This window comes from Lygodium microphyllum, chromosome 1 (genome assembly GCF_053477565.2).
Source record: "Lygodium microphyllum isolate KBCC chromosome 1, Lygodium_microphyllum_v1.1.10, whole genome shotgun sequence".
NCBI classification, from domain to species: Eukaryota; Viridiplantae; Streptophyta; class Polypodiopsida; order Schizaeales; family Lygodiaceae; genus Lygodium; species Lygodium microphyllum.
The window spans coordinates 133,772,180-133,794,757 of record NC_141135.1 but is presented as its reverse complement, the minus strand read 5'-3'; positions in this window follow the sequence as shown (position 1 = coordinate 133,794,757).

Below are 22,578 nucleotides of genomic sequence, written 5' to 3'. Positions count from 1 at the left end.
TCATCCAATTGCATTGGTAGTTACTCCTGGTTGGGTGTTTGCTCTAGACTCTTGTTCTTACCCATTGGAACATGCCTCCATCGCTTCTTATCAAAGGGAGTGTTGTGTTTAGAGCTGTTTTTCTCTTGATCTGGAAGTTTGGGTGACTGTAGTATAGAACCAAGAGACGGTTAAGGGTTCCTATCATATAGGCTTGGACAAAACCAGTTGAAGAAGTTAAGGTTGTATTGATGGACATCATAGAGATCTAGGATTGCAAGGTCTTGAGTGAGATAGAAGACATATGTGCTAACATCAAGTATCGCACTCCCTACTCCTAGCCTGCTAACCATGTGTTCTAGAAGCAATTTATCATACAAGGGATGTTTTTGGATAGTGGTAGAAAGCTAGACCTCATGGACCATTTCCAACACTTGTAATGAGGTGAGGGCAATGTACGTGGGATCATTTATTGATATCCAAAGGGCTTTCCTTTGCTCAGCGAGTGTCATTAGTCGGTGGCCAATTTTGGCTACCAAAATTTGGTTGGAGTACCCTTTCTGCACAAAGTTACCTTTTCCTTTTCTTTTTCATTTGATTGCTTCAAGCTTTTCCTTGTTTGTCTCACATTGAGCAGTACAGAGTGAGGGTATTAAGTGCAATTCTCTAGCTGTGGCCTTTAGGATGTCCTTTATGACTTCCGCAGTAACAACTACATAGGAGGAGCAAACATGTTGTTACCCAAGGGTTCGGCTATGAGCTTTGTGTGCTTTCGTGTTGGTCTTCCAATGTCCACATGGACATATACATGTGTGATGGCTATCAGCTTGTGATCAAGCTTCATCAGGCACTTCATCTTTGGTTCATTGATCAGATGCACCATCTCCTTAGCTAAATCTTTGAGAAATTTTTCTTGAAGCCTAGGGTTTAGGTGCTTTGAAAGTGTTGGAGATGTCAAGGATGTTGGTTGCGACACCTCTTCCACAAGTGAATTGCTAAGGACATGTTCTGCAAGGGGCATCGTTAGGCCAAAGGCTATGATTGATGTGATTCCTGATTGGAAGTAGTAGCGGCTAGTTAGAAGTGGTCGTGTCTTTTGTTGCCCTTTGCACATTCACTTGTGCAGCAGTTGAGCTAGTCACAGTGGATTGCATAGGCATATCTTTAGGTTGAGAATTAGGGGTGGTGTCATGTCCCGCATCTTGGAAATTTGGAAGCTCACTGGAGATAGAGATTGGGATTGAACAGATGCACTTGACGACTACTATTGTGCTTCCTCTATCCATTTAGGGAAAGAGGATGTAGGAGATTTGGGACTCCTAGGTGGAGTTGGCAATGGTTGAAAGATTTGCTCGCGGCTATTAGAAGATTCTGCCATTTACTTTGTTGAGCAATCAGTCTTATTATGACCAACATTGTGTCCATGGTGCTCATTATCCTCTTGGGAAGTCAAAGACTCCTCAGGCACTAGTGATCTTTGTGCATAGTCGACGGATTTATTTGACATCCACTTGTTAATCATGCTAGGTTGAGGATCTACCTTTCTTCAAATAATCATGTTTGGTTTCTTGATTTCAATCGTGAGGGGCTCGGTCACTCCAATGTTGTTGACTCGAGACTTGGATTTTTGTTTAGATTTTTTCCTACGGTTCTTTGCTTTTGATATGATCTGGCCTTCAGGCTTCAACTGATAGAAGTGGTTTAGCAGGAGGCTTTGGTATCCAAATCCATCGGCTACCTATGTAATACCCTTAAGCACGTAGCAACGTGTTGGATATGTAATGCAGCATTGTGCTGGCTCTCTATCGATACCTTCGTCTATAAGGCTTGGGTTTCTTTTGTGGTCTTCTATGATATTTTTAAGTCCAAAGTCTATCCTTGGCATTGTCTCCTAACCTTCTTGTTTCAAGCATGGCCTCACTCGTTGGTTCTCTTTATTCAACGTGTGCTTGTATCAACTCTTTCAATAAGTCCTTGCTCTCGTTACTAAGCTTGTCTGGTATGTTAGAATATTCATTGTCTTTCCCTCCAGGTTTGATGAGGTCACCCTTACTAAAGGTTGTGATTATCCTCACACCCAGTAGTGTCAAGTGTATCCTCTGTGCTACATAATCGCCTCACACTTTGTTGCCCTTTTGAAGGCTCTTCCTAGCAGATTTTCCTTTCCGCAATTAGCACTATTTGGATAGGAAAGCTTTCAATTTTAATGGAATAGGATAGGCAAGCTTTCAGTTTTAATAGTTACAAGGATTTTGCACTTCCCTATAAGTGCTTGTGGGTGTCCCCCGTAAGGACTAAGAATAGCATTAGCCGGTGTGAGCTCTCGTTGGCCTAGTAGGATCCATGCTTTGTAGGTCAAGATATAAAAATCAGCTCCTTCATTGATGAGAGCATCGACACAGTGCTCTCTTTTTGTGGTGAGTTTGACCCTAAGATAAGCAGGTGGTACTATGTGTTCATCTTCCGGGTCTTGGCCTATAAAGTTCAAGACTTCTAATACATGCCTCTGAGTCCCTAGCTGCACAACCAAATGTGGATTCTCTACTGATGTCTTGGGTCATTTGTGTAGTGCCGTTCAAGGTGTATCTATCATCAGGATTGTCATGTCTAGTCATCCTTGCAGTTATAGCTTGATGTTATTGCATTCTGCATTGACTAGATGCAATTCGAACGCAACATATACATGTTTTTGTGGTGTGGATTTTTTGCCCTTGTTGGCTATATTGGCCCATTGAAGTTCTAGGTCTCTGTTTACAGGTGCGGGCTTTTGGTTGTTGTTTTGCAAGTGAGAATCTATGCTTGTATAGAGCCATTACTACACTAGGATCTCATTTGGCGGACCTGCCACGACGTCATTTTCTCTCCAGCCTACTTGGCGGAGCTATGGAGGGGGCAGAGTCCCCTTTGCAGGGGGGGGGGGGGGGGGGGAGGGGAGAGTCCTCCCTAGCCCACAGGGCCGTTACACTAAATACCATGCACGATTTGAAGGACTGTTCATAGCCAAGTTTTGAACTACTTGCTCTAGATTTCGGCCCAATGATGGATCTATGATGTGCTCTCGGCTCTATATAGTCTCTGGGTCGATTTCAGAGTCTACAAGTTAAACATTTGAAAAAAGCTAAATTTGGCCCAATAGGTCTGAATTGCATGGGCCAAATGTCCGATTCGGCCCATTCGAATGGCCGAGGGCCGAATGCAATTGGTCCCCAAATGTCAAATTTGACTAGTCCAAATGTGGTTATCCGAGGGTCGAATGGCTGACGATAGTGGGCCGAATCATCCAGGCCGAGGATTGAGTGGTTTGTTCAAATGGGTTCGGACCGAATGGCCGAGGGCTGAGTCAGGTAGGCCAAATGCCATGTTGGTCGAAATGGTCGATTCGGACGGGTTCATTTGGATGGGCTGAGGCCTGAATCAAGTGTTCCGAGCGATGGAGGTCCGAGTAGTGGTGGGTCGAATGGCCAAATATAGGAGGGCTGAGGGCCGATTCTAGGACTCCGCCCAAAATTGCCGTCACTCGAATGGACCAAATGCGGCACGATTTTGACAGACGCAATAATAAATTGCTCGAATCACATGATTTAGGTTACACCATATCGCATGCACCTCTAGATCAAAGCTATGGATAGAGGGAAAGAATTGTATATACCTTGAATAGCAAATAAACTCCAAAATGTAAATCGGCAAACAAATCAAATCCTCTTTCCCTGTTATGACAGCAAAAACCCTAATGCTTGTTTGTCTCTTTTTTTCTTTGTTTTTTCTACCCAAATGCATCCAAATCACAAAGAAAACACCTACACTACTCCAACCTACTTTTCCAAATCCAAAAAATCAAAAACTTACTTGCTAAGGAGATCGAATACCTCTTCAAACTTCCTCGCTTCCTACCTATCTAATTCAAGCACCGGTTCAAGGAAAAACTCTACTTCAATGCTCAATTCGGAATGCACAAGCACTGAAGCCTTGAATTTGTTGGTCCCGACAACATAACCAAATTGTAATGGGAGCTCTCGCTCAACCACCAAGACCCATGGACTACTTATTGTTTAAGTGTTTCAAGTCGAGCACTAATGGCTATCTCTCACATAGCCAACGTGCTATCTCTCTCTACGAGTATAGTGAGCTTACCTCCATGCCCGATCAAGTTGTCTCCTCTCATGAGCACTCCAGGAGCTCCATAATCCAAGTGCAAGCTTCAAGTGAGTTCGATCCTCAAGCTCCACACTCCAAGCTCCATTGTCGCGAGCAAGAGAAGAGAAGAAGAGAGGAGAAGATGGAGAGATTCTCCACCATGGTCCCTCATCCTCACACACTCACTCTCTCACTCTCACACTCCCTCTCTCAAGCACAAGCTCAAATAAGCAAGAAGAAGAAGAAGAAGAGGATAGCTACTTTTGGCCACACAAAAGAATAAGCTTCTTATTCACTTTTCAACTTTATATATAAAACATTAAATACCTTTTGGGCGGTCATCCCCTTATCTAGGTTTTTTACAAGGTCAGCCGTGCCTAGGCCCTTTTTCCCATTGTCCTCCTATCTTCCTAGCTTCCTTCCTACCGCCCATCTACCTTTACAATTTGCACGGGTGAGAACCCGATGCTCTTAAAATAAATCATGGTGCGCCTTGCCCTCTTTTAAAAAATACTTGACTTGCACTTTTTCTTGTGCACCTCTCTCCTTGAATTAGGATTTTTTTACACGTGTTTTCATATTTTTCTTAGCGCACCTTCGTCTTCTGTTTCACTTTTACCTTGGCCTTGTCTTCTGCTTTAGATTTTTTGAATTCTCCACCTTGTTTGTCTCTGAGGGTTAACAATCATTCTTACAATCACAAGGTTCTTTGAATGAATATCAAGAGGTTTTATATTACTAGGAAAATAAAGTGCTTAAGTTAGGAGAAGAATTGAAGAAATACAAAGTGAATCTCCATTACAAGAAACATGTGGTAGCAGAGAAGGTGAAAAGAAAATCCACCCTAGGTTTAGGGTTTCAAGTTTCTCAGTGTTTATGCAAAAAAGTATCCTTAATGTATTATTGGTTTAGAAACCCTAAACCCTCAATCCTAAACTTAAATAAACATATAACATTGTTAGACACATTTCTGATAGCACTTGGGAGAAGTAGTGGGTCATATAATGGTTATGTAACTACACTATATCACTATTTCATAAGTTTTCAATGCAATTTTAATTTAGAGGAACTATAGAACTTTTGGTGCAAAATAGAATATAAAACATGTATATTTCAATTTGCAATATGATTGGGTACATTTTGATATAAAGAATTTTCTTTCTATGAAAAATAAAAAAATCATATTTTGGGGCAAACATATATTAAACTTGCTAATATGGCACTTTTCTAAGCGTAGTGGATCCCATCTTGGAGGATGAAAAAGGTTGGGGTCCACCAACTTAAAGTGAAAAGAAACAGAGATCCCTTCTTTTGAGTTGGGATCCACCACAAAAAGTAGAGTGAAGTCTAGGAATGTCAGGGGTTCAAGGAAGCGAAAAGGCATGCAATGATGCTCGCTCTTGTGGGACTAATCTAAGTTTATGATTTTCCAATACATTCCTTACAAGGACCTTTTGGAGTCCATATTTCCCCTAGTGCATGCTTTCTACAAAGACAATTGCAATAATACTTTTTACTTTTTGCATGTTCTATTTGTCTTTATGAACATGCTAAGAACTTAAGCTTGTCTCTACATAGTGATACCAAAGGTTATACATTCCACATAGGAAAGACCAATAATACTTCTTGCTCCATGGACATTTTAACAAACTAAGCTTAAATATATCTTGAAAATTGATCCCTTACTCTACATGTTTCTAACTACCATTGTTCAATCCTTTGAATATTGATACCAAGGTTTAATTTTCTATAATGATACCATTGTTCAATTCTCTAGATAATGATATCATTATTCAATTGTCTAGATAATAGATCCCTAACTTTATACATTTCTAACTACCACATATTAATTTCACATACCAATACATATACATTAAGTTTTTAAAAAGTATTTCTATGTAAATTTTTATTGTTTCATTATCTTGAGTTTGCATGGCTATATGTGATAAGCATTGCAGATTGCATCTTATACATTGGACTCTACTACCAACAAAACGATTCATAAATTCACGACTTTAAATAATGACTATAAAGTCAAAAATCTACACTTAACTTTCAAGCTATCAAAGCATCTAAATGACATGGGACTACATCAAAGGAAACTTCTGCAATCAAAGGAACTACACTACATCAAAGGAAACTACCATGGTGCAATTCTTTGCCTATGGAGGTATGGCCGTTGGTGAGAAATATATACACAAAGAAAGTTTGTCATTCAATCCTACAACATTTGCACCTAATTCTTGAATGCTTATATCTACCTTGCTTTTAAGGACAACATTTCCTCCACCTGCCTTTGTTGCTACTCAACCCTCTCCTTTTGGGTGTATTCCATTGTATCAATAAGGTTCTTACTTATTTCTTGAAAATCCTTTCTTATGTTGATGGCTTTTGTGTCAACCTTGCCTCTTCTCTTGGCCATGGAGTTAGGATTCTCTAGTCAAATTGGAACTAAATGACTACCCCTTGAAACTGCAATGTTGCTATTATTCCCTACTCTTGCTCCTCATCTTACTCCTACTCCAACATTGGCCTCTACAAAAACATCTTATACTTGGGAAATGTATTTTCCCATGACATTGCAAGGGGATTTTGTTCAACTTCTTAGCCTTGCATCATGTTGACACTACACCATCTCTCATCCAAAGAAAGAAATTGATTCTTTTCTCTTACCTCAATCATCTCTTTGGCAAACCTAAGTTTGGCATCCACAAGAATCCTAAAATTCTCGATAGAACAATGGTCCTCAATCATATCTTTGGCAAACCTAAGTTTGGCATCCACAAGCATCCTAAAATCCTCCATAGACCAATGGCTTGATATGTGGAAGACTCACCATCAATAAGCTTTTGTCTACATGATGATTTGGAACTCTTTTGCTTCTTAGTCGTCTCTATACTTGAACTATGCTTTTTTTAGGGTGCCTTTGGTACTAGTATTTCAACCAAGGGATGGCATTTTCATGAATTTCATCATTATTTCCATGACTCCCCACATCCTCATCCTCACTACTTTCATCAGGATGCCAATGTTAGTATCAACTTGAATTGAATGTTGTGATGTCAGATGTGCTTCTTTAGTGTCAATGTGCGGTTGCATGAGGCACATGTTCATGGTTTGACTCACATCAAAAAAATACTGAGGATATATTGGCATGTATGTGCAGTAAAGCCACTTATTGAGGACATGGAAAATGCAAAGGAGGGCACTAGTTTATGAAGGTCATGAGAAATTCAAGCGATAGGGATTGGGATATTTGATGAGCAAGTAAAAAGGGGTGGACATAGAAGTGGCCTTTGGGGGTGAAAATGTAAGACATGGTAGACTAATTGCAATAGATATGGAAGGCAACAAGGATGGTGTGGAACATTGGTACACAATGATTCAAGTCTAGATATTGTAGATATTTTAAGTTCATATCAAAGGAAGCTTGGGATGACAAAACCTAGGACATATGTGAACCATTTATCTTTTCATAACCAAAGGTGGTGGTCTCATTGAGATTGAAATGTGAAGTCTTAGAAAGCCTGATGAGCACTTCAACATTGGTGAAAAGATTCACCTTAACCTTGGCACTTGAAAATAACAAAGAAGAGAAAATGCAAAGAGAGATGGGCACATGTGTTTTGCCCAAAATCTGGAGCTATATGGACAAGAAAATGCAAAGGTAAGCAGAACGCTCAAAACCCTAATTACTCTCACAAGGGAATTTCAATGGAGATAAAAATTCACCAATATAGAGAGAAGAGACTTTCAATGGTCTATTCCTTAACTTTTGGGTCAAAACTGATTTCGTGAGAGGAAAAAAAACTAAAATTAAAAATTCTCCAAAGAAAGAGAAAAAAATACGAGGTGAGAGAAACTCAAATTTTGTGTACTATTCATTATCCCTTTTTTAAAATCCCCCAATATTCATTTTTTAAATAAAAAACCCAAGATTTGGAGATAGAAGATTCACCCTCCATGGATGTCAACATCTAGCCTTCCTATTGGACAATCCAAAAGGCCCACATCTTAAACTATATTATTTTTAAGGACCCATTTGTGAGTTCATTTTTTTTCTAACCTATCATTTCATTAGGAGCAATGATATACAATAAGCATTGAAGAGATTTAATGCTCTAAGAATATGAAGCATTGGAGTATGACACGAGTTGAATGTAGTAGATGATAACAATTTTGTGTAATTGTAGAAATTTGAAACAATTATAATTATTTTTAAAAACTTCAAAATACATTACAACTTGCATTCCCGATAATATGTAATAGTTAAAAGCATAGTTTGAAATGGGACCATCTGACATCAATCTCAATGTAATCATTAGAGTTAAATATTTTTTTAAAAACAAACATCATATGACCTTATGGTTTCCATTATAAATGTTGCAAAGAAATTGATACACTATATACACGAAAAATAATATCACAAAATCCTTCAAAAACTTCAGAGTGATTTTAGTTTGCATTGGGCACACCGTGTAGCACTAAAAGCATAGTTTGCAATGGAGCTTTGGACATTTAGCTTAATGTAGAAACATTGTGCTACTTTTGATATGCTTTTAAAGCATTATGGTGATTATTGTTAACCCTAGTGCAAAGAAAGCAAAAATAAAATTAAAACGACACAAGACAAAGAGGAAAAAGGTGGTCCCGATTGAAGAAATAGGAGGAAAAAATGCCAAAAGCACAAGGACAACCTTAAAAGTTTAGGGCAAGTACAAAAGAGGAAAGGCATATTTTAAATGCAAAGGCATGCCATAAATTTTTGTAAGAAAGTGCTAGGCTCCCTCTTGTGTAATTTGTAAATGTAGGTGTTTATGGATAAAGGCACAATGCAAATAGGGAGGAAATAGAAAAAGAGGACCTAGACTAAAATGGCCGAGCATGTAAAAAAGGGATGGGTGCCCAAAGGGGATTAGGGTTTTGGATAAAAGGCAAAAAGTGAATGAAGAAGCTCATTCTTGTGTGTGGCCAACTAGCTCTCCTCTTCTTCTTCTTCTTCTTGCTTGCTTGAGCTTGTGCTTGAGAGAGGGAGTGTATGAGGCTAAGAAACTGCAGTGGAGAAGCTCTCCATCTTCTCCTCTCTTCTTCTTCTTCTTCTCTTCTTTTCTCCTCTCTTGTCTCACACGTGTGGTGATGGAGCATGGAGCTTGGAGCTTGAGGATTGAGCTTGCTTAAGCTCACATCTTGGATCACAAAGCTACCAAAATGCTTGTGGGAGGAGGCAAGTCGATTGAGTATGGAGGTAAGATCACTACACTCGTAGGTGTGAGAGCACGTACGGTTATGTGAGAGGTAGCCTTTGCACTTGGTTTGAAATAGTTAAAACAATAAGCAATATGTGGATCTTGGCTATCAAGCGAGAAGCTTTCACATTTTGGTTCTGTTGCTAGGACAAACAAATTCAAGATTTGAGTACTTGCATGCCCCAAACCGGTTCTTGAGATAGGTAAGAAGCAAGGGAGTTGAAGAGGTATTTGATCTCCTTTGCAAGTAAGTAATTCTAGTTTTTTGGATTTAGATAAGACGGTTGGATTAGTATAAGAAATTGCTTGTGATTTGGATGCATTTAGGTAAGGAAAAAAAATAGAGAAACAAACAGTAGGTTTACCAGTGTAAACATGGCAGAACATAAAGAAAAAGAGGCTTCAATGCATTGAGAGAGGAAAGAGAGAAGAAGGGGAGTGGAATACTAAAGAATAAGGGGTTTAAGAGATAGGGAGGGCAAAGGGAAGCTCATTTTTTGCACTCAAAGTTAAGAGAGAGAGAGATGGATAGGTTTGTTGCAAGGTATTAGTGAGGCAAGGAGAGCTTTGATTCGTGTGACCGAGCGTATTTAGAGGCTACATGTTAGTTGTTTTGACTACTAACCCCTTGTTGTTTGATTCTAGAGCTTGCCATAGATTAAGAGGAAGCATCGAGCATGATACACCTAATTTTTTTTGAGTGTGTGCTCATTTTCGTCATCATATTCAGATCGTCTAATTCCCAGAACGGCCCATCCAATTGTCTCAAAGTCATCTAATTTTAAAAATTGGTCACAATCAAATCATCCAGTCAGATAAAAATTTGAGCAGCCTAGAATCGGACAACCCAAAATCGAATAGCCGATTCTTGGAATCGGAGAAAGCACTTGTAAATTGGACGGGAAAATCAAATATCAAATTCTGACAAACTTTGACCTCACTAGACCTTATAGAGGCCAAGTAGATCCCCAAGTGAGTGAAATGGGCAATAGAGCTGATTGACACGAGAGTTGAGACTCGACACTCCAGGAGCAAGTGTGGTCACTGACCATGCCCCAATAAAGATCCAAATGAGCAACCTAAACCCACTACTCTTCAGACCACGCTTGAAGCATATAGTAGGGACCTAGAGTGGACCATTGCAAGCTGCCACCACTTGCACGAAGGAGCTAGCACTAGCTAAAATTGATTAAGGGGAGAGATCTACATTGATTGTGATTGAATTCACACATTTCATCACATAAACACTTGGAGTGCACCAAAAAAGCTAAAAGCCTGATTTCTCACTGCGCACATTGAGGAGCACCTCACTAGCATCTAAGTGCACGTAACATTGAGGATTATTTTGAATAACAAGGAATTCATGCAAGATAAGATAAGATGAATGAATCCACTAGTAAGAGGAGACCCCCAGACATTGGATAATGGCCAAGGATCCCAATCACCAAATACTTAGAGACTTGAATCATCGAGCCACTTAGGGAGCAATAGTAACGAGCACAATTAGGGACACAACTCTACTCAGCTTGATCAATCTGATCGATGCCCTAGTTGCTCAAGAAGTCCATAATATGTTAGGAGCCAACACCAACCCAAAAAATGATGAGCTTGACTTAGGAGAATTCCTAGTCAACATCCAGCAACTAATGACGCGGTATGACTTGCAAACCAAAATGGAACATCATGGTAGACCAATTGAGGACATCACAGTCGATCTAGAGGAGGAGAGAAGGTTAGTATGGAAAGCAATGCTAAACATAGCCGCCTATCACCAAGAGCAATGAGCTCAAAATTTGAGACAAGACATAGAAATGTATGAAGTCCAATGCATCTTAATGCTCGCCAATTGAAATAGGGTAGGACAAAACACTGAGAGGGAGAGAGCACTAGAAGCCGCGATCTTATGCTGAGAAAGCTTCTCACCAAGTGACTCTTAGACAACACGATTGCAGAATAGAGTGGAGCAACCCTGGCAACTTCATTGCTAGTAGGACTATCGTATAGCTTTGTGGAGCAATTTGAGAAAGTATGCAAGGCTAACAACCTCACCAAGACTAACGGCCTCACGGACCTTGCTCAACAAGCACAAGCTTTTAGACTTTGCCTAGGAGAGAAAGGATGGACGTGGTACACTAGTCGAGACAATTCCAAATGCAATGACTTTAATAACCTCAATAGTCTCTTCATTAAGAGATTCTCTAAGGCGAGATACTCTAGCAACCTCGTTGTTAGATTGATGAACATTAGTCAAAAGGATAAGGAGGATATACAAGACTACGTCACCCACGTGCAAAGTCTCTTAAGAGAATCCCAGTCGCAGAGCAACCTAACAAACGAGCAGTCTCCACTGTGTTCAAATGCAATGCCTTTAATAACCTCAATAGTCTCTTCATTAAGAGATTCTCTAAGGCGAGATACTCTAGCAACCTTATTGTTAGGTTGATGAACATTAGTCAAAAGAACAAGGAGGATATACAAGACTACATCACCCATGTGCAAAGTCTCTTTAAGAGAATCCCAATCGCAGAGCAACCTAGCGAATGAGCAATCTCCACTGTGTTCATAAGCGGGATTCAAAGCGAAGAGCTTTACAAGGTCTTGGTGAGAAACTCAACCCTACAAAGGGATGTGCTAGCTAGGGTCTTCAAAGAAGCCATACGAGTGGATGACCTACTCAAGCAGAGGGGCTCAAGATCCATAGCCTAAGACAACATTGCCTCTAGAATCTTAGAAAGAGCTATGACCGTTAGTGAAAGATTCAATCAGAGCACCCAAGACAAGGGAAAGAGTATCGATCAAATCCAAGAGTTGGCTGACGTGAAGCTTGAGTTGGCTAGGCTTCAAGAGATTATGAGAAGGCCTGCATCATAGCCTCACTTACAATGTATGCATTGTAAAGAAAACCACCTTTCAGTTGAGTGCATGAAACCTAGATCCAAACCGTGTGCCAATTGTGGTAGGTTTGGTCATGATGCAATGCATTGCCAATTACCAAGGGGATTGTCACACTCATAGCCATAAAACCAGCCTTACTACCTAGGGAATAGGTCACAACCTTTTGGAAATGGGGCTCCACTAGCTCTCCCAGCACCCAATGATTCAAAGCCAACTGTCCCTAGGATGGACATCAATCCCACAAGGATATCTAGGCCACCTAGACCCACCGTGACCCATCCACCAAATGAGGGATGCTCTAATACATTACGTCGAGGAGTTGAATGAGGACAAAGCATATATAAATCCTTATGTCTCATATGACAAAGAGGGTAATCCCACCTTGATGGATTTCAAACTAGTGCCATTGATGAGATTGGGCAGGGGAAGAGATAGAGGTCTAGGAGGAAATAACCAAGAACCCATCGCATGCTGGACTTGCGGTCACCCAAGACACATCTCATCTCAATGACGTGAAAGGGAGCAAGCCAATTGAGAGAAGCCGACCTGAAATGCCCTGAGTGTGGGATCACATACTTGTATGCTGAATATCCTGGGTGAAAACCTTCCACTAGTTCGGCTATTGTGCCATCTATACCGTTGGGACTATTCAGAGTTGAAACACTTGATGGCAAAGCCATGCCAATTTCGTTGAATGTCATGACCCGAGCACAGGCAAAGCAGACCCATCTTTCATTAACTGCAAGCATCTCTCTGTCTTTCCAAAAGGCATTTACATGCAAATACTTAGGCACCGAGTTCAAGGTTAAGCTTGGTATGTGAGCTATTGCATCATGGTCAAGCAAGTCGGCCAATCTAAGCTTGCCATATCGTTCTACCCACTGCTTCAACCCTTGCCATAGCATCGGGTTCTACCTAAGCAGCTCTCCTAGAGGTAGGGTCGCAGGGGCTAATATCAATGCCATGAGCAAGTTGCCAATTGTCTACTTTTTGTTAGGCTCTATACTCTTGTGCCAATGATCTTGGGCCGTCATCCTACCTGTGGCATCCAAGCTATGTCTATGCAGTGCTACATGGGATGTCGATGTATCTCTTGATTTTCCACTAGTTTGTATATGATAGACCATAGAGGGAGCCAATTTAGTGCCCATGGATATGAAGATCGCCTGGAAAAAGTTACTTATGAACTTTCAATCTCTATCATGAACAATCACCTGTGGTAATCCATGTAATCTAAAAATTTGCTCCATGAAGAATTGACTTGCCACTTGAGAAGCACTAAATTGGGTCTTGGTTGGAATGAAATGGGCTGCCTTGGTGAGTCTATCCACCACCACATATATACTATTCCATCCCTTTTGGTAGTAGGCAAGCCTGTTGAGAAATGAAAAATGATGTATGCTCGAGGAAGAGATCTCCTGAATCCCATATGCATAGTGAGGAGAGTGGAACAACCCAACTACTATAAAGCATTGTACTTGACTATCACTTTCAATATGAGTGATGCAATATCATGATGTTGTGTACTTTCATCTAGTGTCATTATCAATCTCTCACACAAGATTGTGTTTATGAGTCCAAGCTTCCATCTTGAAACCTAATTCACTTGTGTAACATTTGGTCTGGTCATTATCCATGTCACTATGAACTTAGTCTTCATCTTCCAACCTCCATAATTGTCATGCTCTAGATATGTGTTTTCAACATGGTATCAGAGCTCAGCTGACCATGGCATAGCTCCATACACTACTTCTCTAGTCTCCCTTCATCTCTAGTCATCTTTGTCTAGCTCACACCTAGCTTATGACTCCATTTTTCAACTTCACCTTCATCTTGACCTTGTGTCTACCATAACCAGCCTGCACCCACCTCTATTTGAGCACTTAGATCTCTCAAACCAGAGCATATCTCTTCATGCTCTCTTCAAGATATTGTTCCCCACACTCCTTTTATTACATCAAAGCTCAGCATTGTGCCATGTAGGTCCTGGCATTTTGAAAAAACTTAGTCACTGCCCAATCTACGCCTGCGCTTGTTCGTATAGTCTGTGCCGTGCCTACAGTCCACTATGTTGACGATGATCATGGGGCATTTTAATACCCCTAAGTGGGAAATCTAAGGCTGAAAGGGCTCCCCAAAATTCTGTCTCTATCTGTCACAATATGTGAAACCCTAACTGTGATCTCTGTGTGTAGCCATAGCCAAAGCTTCAAAGCTTGACATTTTCACTCTTTTTTCTCACACTGAAGCTATCAATAGTGTTTTAATTCACTAAGCTACACTCTCTAAAGTTCACTGCAGATCTGGAAGTGCTTGAGGAAGCTCAAAAGTCATCCACAAAGTTCATGCGAAATCGACAAACAAGAAGTAGATCAAGCATCAACATCCAACACCAAGCTCAAAGAATAGTATTTATTGATACTCAACTAGTGTCAATTTAACACTGATATTCTTGTGTCTCTTGACACATTGAACTACAACTCTTTTTTTGGTTATTTGAAGATTATCAACATGGCAAAGCTTGAGCAAATAGCCAAGTTCAATGGAGAAGGCTTTCATGCCTGGAAGGAGAAGACCATGTACCACCTTCTACAGAAGGACTTGTGAGACCTGTTTGAGGATGATGCAAATAGCAAGAAGGAAGATGATGAAAACGAGTTTGCTAAAGAAGACCAGTTCAAGACAAAGGAGTGGAAAAAGATGAACAACAAGGCTCTAGGCATCATTGCCTCGGGACTATCAACAACTAAGACAGATTGTTTTGAAGAAATTAACTTTCCCATAGTGGATCTTATGTTTTCCCATAGTGGATTTGCTTTGTAAAACAAAACCCTTACCAAAGATGTAAAGTTTCAAGATTGAACTTGACTTAGCTGCCTATGAGCCAATCTCTCGGGCCATGTCATCATGTGGGGGGGCAAAGCCAGCAAGTGTAGAAACTCATCATTTGAGGGGGGGGGGGGGGGAGGGGGTGTTGAGAAATGACAAATGATGTATGCTCGTCCTAAATCCCATATGCACAGTGATGAGAGTGGAACAACCTAACTACTATAAAGCATTGTACTTGACTATCACTTTCAATATGAGTAATGCAATATCATGATGTTGTGTACTTTCAGTTAGTGTCATTATCAGTCTCTTACACAAGATTGTGTTTATGAGTCCAAGCTTCCATCTTGGAACCTAATTCACTTATGTAACATTTGGTTTGGTCATTATCCATGTCACTATGAACTATTGATAATCAAGCTCGTGGAACAGTATCACAGACATGGCCGACCTTATCTAGATAATTGTTGTCTTAGTTGTCACTCTCCATGTGTGTTGTAATAAGTGAGTCAATTAGACTCAACCACAGTTAGTGACCTAGTGTGTTTTTCAATTATGTGTGATTAGAATTTAGTAAGCATTATGGAATAATGAGAAGAAGAAAACAATGACAGTTCATGACTCTCCGTTGCAGCTCCATCATTAGGGCCAATGATGTTTTAAAACGACACTTGTAAGAAAATGATTAAGTTGCTAATTAGAGGAGGTTTAGAAGAAAAAACCTCCAAATTTGGCTACCTGGATGTGATTAATGAGAGAATATATGATTCATTTAAGAGGCCGGGTATTAAATATCTTCAATCTTTAGTGGACGTTAAGTGTCACATTTTCAGTCTTGTTCTCTTGGAAATTGCAAAATCTTGTATTTTTGAATTTTTGCACCAAAAGACGCTGCTCGTTTGTGTTCCTCGACATTCATTTTTTGCACCTCTCTTTCCTATGGTTGTTATTTCCTTCTTTGTGATATTATTGTCCCTTTTAGGGTTCCCTACCAAAATGTTTACCAGTACCTCTTCTAGCAATACAAGCTTAGCCCCACCACACAAGTATAAACTTACTTTTTAGTTAGATCGTGTCTATTCATCTTGGACGAATATACACCATCGACCATTGTTGGACAAGGATGAAGCTAACAGGTTGTGATTACAAGGAAAGAAGCATATAGACTTATGGATGGATGGAAATATTTATCCTTCGGACCGTTCTACAGGTAAGCATCCTCCTTTTTACAATATTCACAACTTCATAAGGTATGTTGGAGATGGTTGTGATGGGATGCTTGGCTATTTCATGAGGTTATATTCTGCATATTTTACATTTACAGGACAAATGCATGAAATGAAGGAAGCATTAACATTGACACAAAAAACTATTTCTAAGCTAACGGAAAAGGTTGATGATCTAGAAAACTCTAATCAGTCATTGCAAGAAAAATTATTGCACTTGAAAGAAACTCCAATAGGATTTAGACAGAGAAAAAGACCACTTAAAAATATAATGGACTTGTGTAGTTGGGTGAAGAAAAGGAGACTAAATCTTGCAAAGAGATGTATCTCTAATATTTCAGGTATTAATATTCAAGAGAATGATGAAAGGATTAAGCTTATTAAAGAAACCGTGACAAAGAAGGACATTATAAGAATTCTTAAATCACCTGAAAATGTAGACTTGAGAAGCCAAACTCTGAAAATTTTAATGAAAGATTTAAAAGGAATAGTTAAACTAGATGAAATAGTGGAGACATGTGACAGTATGGGTATCAGTCATCGTAGAGGTTATCGTGCTCTCTCTAAATTGTGGTTTACAAATCTTAAATTTCATAGAATAAGTGCATTTGGTTTGCCTCGGCCTCTTACAATTTCAATTGCTAGAACATCTATGAATCGTAGGTTTCTAGATGTTTTTGGGGGTATATTCATATAGAAGGATCCATGCCCTTTGAAAAACATAAAACAAAGGCCTTTTTTGAATACAACACATTTAATATTATTTGGATTGATCTTCAAAGACTCTAGATTGCAATGGTCCATATGTATAAATTTACTGTCCCCAAGAATGTGGTGGTATTTTGAAGTTTACACTAAAATTGGATGAAGCATAGATTCAAAAGGGACAAAAGATAGAAAGAGTCAGCATCTATATCACGAACAAGGCATTGGATTATAGTATCGGTAGGGGGCAAGAACAACAATTTAAGATACAATCCGAGATGGAGCTTTGGTGGATTAGTGCGGCCCAAGTACCAACTGAAACTCATGAAATATTGAAATGGTTATTCTCTCATACAAGTATTCCTGATATTATAAAGTCTCAAAGTGAAGGTGAAATGCTGATAGTCAATGGTGTTGGTAGTTTTAATGTTGAATGGCATATGAGTGCTGACTTAAAAACTATCAAATGTATGCTTGGAGTAAGTAATGGGACCAATGAAAAATATCATTGTATTTATTGCATGGAGAGTTGGGGATCCAAAGAATGGAGTACTTTGCGGCTAGCAAGAAGAGCCCCGACTCGAAACTCTATAGATTTGAGTAAGTTCAAAAACATGGATGGCTCATGGGATCCTATTCTATCAATATCTCTAAGGAACATTCATATTTGTACATTACATGCAAAGATTAGAATAATTGATAAGTTGCTTAGTTGCATCTTGATTATGCATATTCAATAAAACCAATATCTTTGTCAGATGATTGCATTGATAAATGTGAGGCTTTACTGTCAAAAATGGGTTTTCATGGAGGTCAAGTTCACTTGAGAAAGGATCCAAAAGCCTCAGGGAAAACAAGAGAGGTCTTAGCAGATGTCTCTATGGGGGGTGCAAAAGCTAGATGATTTCTAAGAAATCATACTGATAAACAAATGAACACATTATGGGAGTGTTGGAGAGAGTTGTGTGCAATCACAACAAATGTGGCTAGCACACCACGAATTGCATTCCTATGAATGGAGGTTTGGAGGCACCTTGACATTTTTAAAAATACTCAGGAAACAAAAGATAACATACTAACTATTCAGAAGAGTACAAACGTTCAATTGTGAATCTTGTTCAAGCAATCAAGGAAGCTTGGGGAGAAAAGGATATTACTTTCTACTTGGTAAGATGGACATAAATTTGAACCTTTCTGCTTTGAAAACAAGGTTTAATGATTTAAACTAATTATTGCTTGTTGGATTGTCATAGCATATTCTTCTTATTCATGGGCCTTATTTTGTGGAAGAGCAAGGGCCCCTAGCAACTTACAGTAGCCAAGGTATGGAGAAATCTCACTACCAAGCATGTATGTGTCTCTTTTGGAGCACTAGACATGGAGGAGGAGAAACAAAAACCAATGTCCTCCAAGAGTTATTCAATTGGTTTTTTTGAAGACAACTTCAAAGAACACAATAAATGCAATGAAATCTAAAATATCGATACTATTTTCAAAATTTTATATACATGGCTAGCTTTTAAGAGCCTTTACATCCTCTTCCTCCTCGGGCATTTTTCCTCTATAACATAAAAACTTTCTTCTCTTGTATCCAGCTATGGATTTGATATCTATTTTGTTTGTAAGATGAGTGTGCAAGGAAGTATCCAGCCCTGGAGGCAGAGAAGCCGAGACCATAACCAAATATTCAGATGGCTATTGTCTTTTCCAAAAACGTAAATTTTTGCACATTGTATTGCAAACCTAAGTATTCAAAGAAGCCTTGTAAGTGCTTTAACACAGACAATTGGCCATGAGGCCTCCTCTGAGAAAGTGCTATGCAAAACCAACAGAATATTGGGATCAATCCTCAATATGTAATGTCCAAGTGCAACAAACTTTAGGGAACTAACACCAACTCTTGATCCTTTGGCTCTTCCCAAGAAATTATCCTCATTTGCAATCTCCAACTATAAAAGAAACAGTCAGAATGAAAAAAATGAAAATATGTATGTGATTCCACAAAAACAAAAGAATGCATTACCATTTGATTTTCATCACTCTCAAGTTTCCTTGCATTCCATAAGGTAATTGATGTGTCCTTGATATGTTTTAGCTCCTCCTTTACATATTCTAACTCCTCCCTTCCAAAATTAGAGATTCCAAGCTTCTCTTCAAATTGGTCAAACTCTTTATCAGCAGCCTGTAACTCTCTCTCAGCATCTTTAACCTTGCTTAAACATAGGGAAAAAGCATTTGATGCATCTATAAACATATCATCGAACGTTTGAGTATCTAATTTATGTGAGTCCTCCTTGGACTCATTTTCAACATCCACTATGCCTTTTGCATCTACAGATGCCTTTGCAATAACTGCCAAGCAATAATCTTCTATCAAATTGAAAAGAATTTGGAGATCCGACAATAATATGTATTCCTTGTCTTTAATTGGGAAAGTAGGCAAAGATGGAATGATAAGGCTTGAAGGACTGTTAGATGGCTCATCAACCTCTATAGTGGTTTCTTTAATTACTGTCTTTGCTTTGAATTCAACAACATCTAGGTTCTTTGCAAGTAATGCTTCCATCTGGGTGTCTAGTTGCTCCTTAACATCAACTCTATCTACTATATCTTTAAGAAGGCAATAACTAGATGATTTTGAGGTTTCTTTATGCTTTTCATAAGATTTTAAAGGGTATTTCACAGGGGAAAATACAATGAACGCAGTAGACTTAAGCATAAGCCTACATTTTTTGGGGTGTAAAGAGCATAACTCAGCTACATAAAATCTATCAAGAGAATGATAACCACATTTCTTGGTAAACAAGGACTTCTCAGTGCACCTGACCTTCCAATAGGGGTGTGAACATACTCCTTGGAATCCAACTAAAGAACATGATATGCCAACTCTTCAAACTCTGCAAAATCTTCCTTGCAAAAGTCCTTTGAGAAATTAAGAACTTGATCAAGGTCCCACTCTGGATTGAAAATCTCCCTAGCTATTGGATAGAAAGTAATGTCAATATTGTTTTCTATGAGAAAATCTAAAAGCTTCTCAGAGGCTGTAACATTTGTAATTTGAGAAAGCCTTGGGACACTCACAGGAGACTTTGAAGCCTTTCCCTTCTTTGAAGCTTTCCTTGAACCTTCACTTGTCATTGGCATATGAGATACTATTGAAACATTTGAAGCAATTGACTCCTTTGTCATTGTGGGCTCAAGGAATCTTTTCCCATTTATAGATGTGGAGGTAGACATGTGTGACATTTCTGTTCCTGACATCTTCTTGAGAAACAATAGCTTTATAGACTACTTGCCTATACAACGCGAATATAAACGTATAAAGCTCTTGAAATGCAACCCTCATTCTGTGTTGGATTATTGAATTATATGATGCAAATTGAAGTGTTTATGAATCTCAAAACTCCACCATCGCACTGTTCTGGTTTGCAAGTTAGTTGGGATTCTACACTCATACGACGCGAAAGAAAAAACATATGTGAGAAAACCTTGTCCAAGGATTGGAAAATACTACATGATTAGAGGAAAATCAGAACCTTCATATTCACCTTCTTGTGCCTTGCGAAAGGACTTTGGAAATTGTGGAAGAACTTTGCCTTGCAGAAGGACTTTAGAAATTGCTCAAGTGTGTGGTGGAGGACGAATTTGATAGGGGAGGATCTGGAAGTGCCGTGGAGGACGAGAAGTGAATACGACGCGATAAGAGGAAAATCAAAACCTTGTTATTCACCTTCTCACACTATTTTTGTGTACATTGCCTTAGGGATGGACTTTGGGAATGTGCTCACAGGCATGCTTGGAAGACGACTTTGATGGGGGGGGATGTGGTAATTTCTATGGTAAAGTGGACGAAATGACTTGTGGGTTGGGAATGATATTATGAACAGAGGGGGTGACGTGAATTATGGACGGAGTACAGAATGTGGGGGCGATGGAGTGGGTGACATCGGGGGAATGGGATTATGGACGGACGGGTGTCTGTGATTAAGAAGGGGACGGAGATGGAGACAGACAATTCGGACTTTGAAAGGAACCGAGGGGAGAAGGAAACGGAGATGGAGTTGAGGGGAGAAGGAAAAGAAGAAAGTGATGTTGCATCGAGCAGGCGGAGAGAAAGACATTTGGCACACGAGGAAATCGAGAGGAAAAGGGTGTGAAATTTTTTTAGTGGACTTAAATAGGCACGAGGGGGGAAGAAGGAACGTTCCAAAAACCCTAATATCACGGTGAATGAGAACATGACATGTGGACATCAATAATCCAAGTATACAAGAACTTCTCATTTGGTGCGAGCGCGAATTCAAACCTTACGTCACGATTGCTATTCGTTTGACGATAGAAGTGACGTAATTGATCGACAGTGGTGCCGTATGAAGGAAATCAAATACGCCTAATCACATTGTATTGATCAAACTTGTGCGAAGCTAGGAAGACGAGTCCAAGGCCTACAACTGTCTCGGCCTCCATACGAAGTGATAACGTTAAAGGAGGATGTCAAATTTGCATAATCACATTATATTGGAAATCCAAAGTAGGGAGAAGGGGCTCAAGGAATAGCATCCTTTCAGCTTCCATACAAAGTGATAAGGTCAAAGGATCAACCTCAACTTCACGTTATCACGTTGTATTGGGCCAAACATTATTTTTCCTTCCATATTGCGCGAGAGGAGTAAGTCACCCTTAATTGCACCGTATTGGTTTCAATGGCCAGGACAAAACAAACTGCAAGGAAGGTGTTGGTGAAAAAATCTTCTGAAGAAGGTGCTAAGCTAACTGTTGAGGAGACAGTTGAAGAAATTGTTGTCCTTGTTACACCAGCTGGTAAAGTATGTTCAAGTGAATCCTCAGAGAACAAGTCATTTAGTGAGTTTGAGCCCTCATCTTCTCCTCACTCTCAGCTTTCCAAGGAAGCCCATGTGAGGAAAAAGAGAAAGTCAAGATGGTTTTACATGTAGAGGTGTTTTGTAGAGATCATGAAAGCTCAAAAGTCAACCAGGCACCTCATTCCTAAGGCTGCATTTTTTAGACTGGTCAAGGAGATATCTGATAGGTTGTCCTGTGTTGCTTCTGTGGATGGCCTCAACAAGAGATGACAGTTGTCTGCCCTCCTATGCTTGCAAGAGGCAGCAGAGGATTTTTTGATAGATTTTATGAATGATGGTTATATTGTAGCTACCCATGCACATCGAATTACATTAATGAATAAAGACTTTAGTATGGTTAGCAAACTTAGATATAGGTTTAACGAAGTTTTGAAGCCTCTTCCATTGATTGATCAAAAGGCATTTGAAATCCTCAATGTTCCACCTAGGAGAAAGCAGAAAGAGCCACTAGCAACACCCAAGATTGAAGAGGTTACCCATTTATATCTACAAGGGTTGCAAGTGAGCAGGAATTTGTCATGGAGGAGAAAAGGAAAGAGGTAATAGAAAATGAGGATGTGAACTGGCGACAGAGAAAGATTTTGACTCTTGGCCTAGCAAACTACGAAAGGATAGGGAAAGTGTATGGCCAAATGGTTGTGAATGTTTTTATTAGTCATGAGAAAGAAGACTACCTCAACA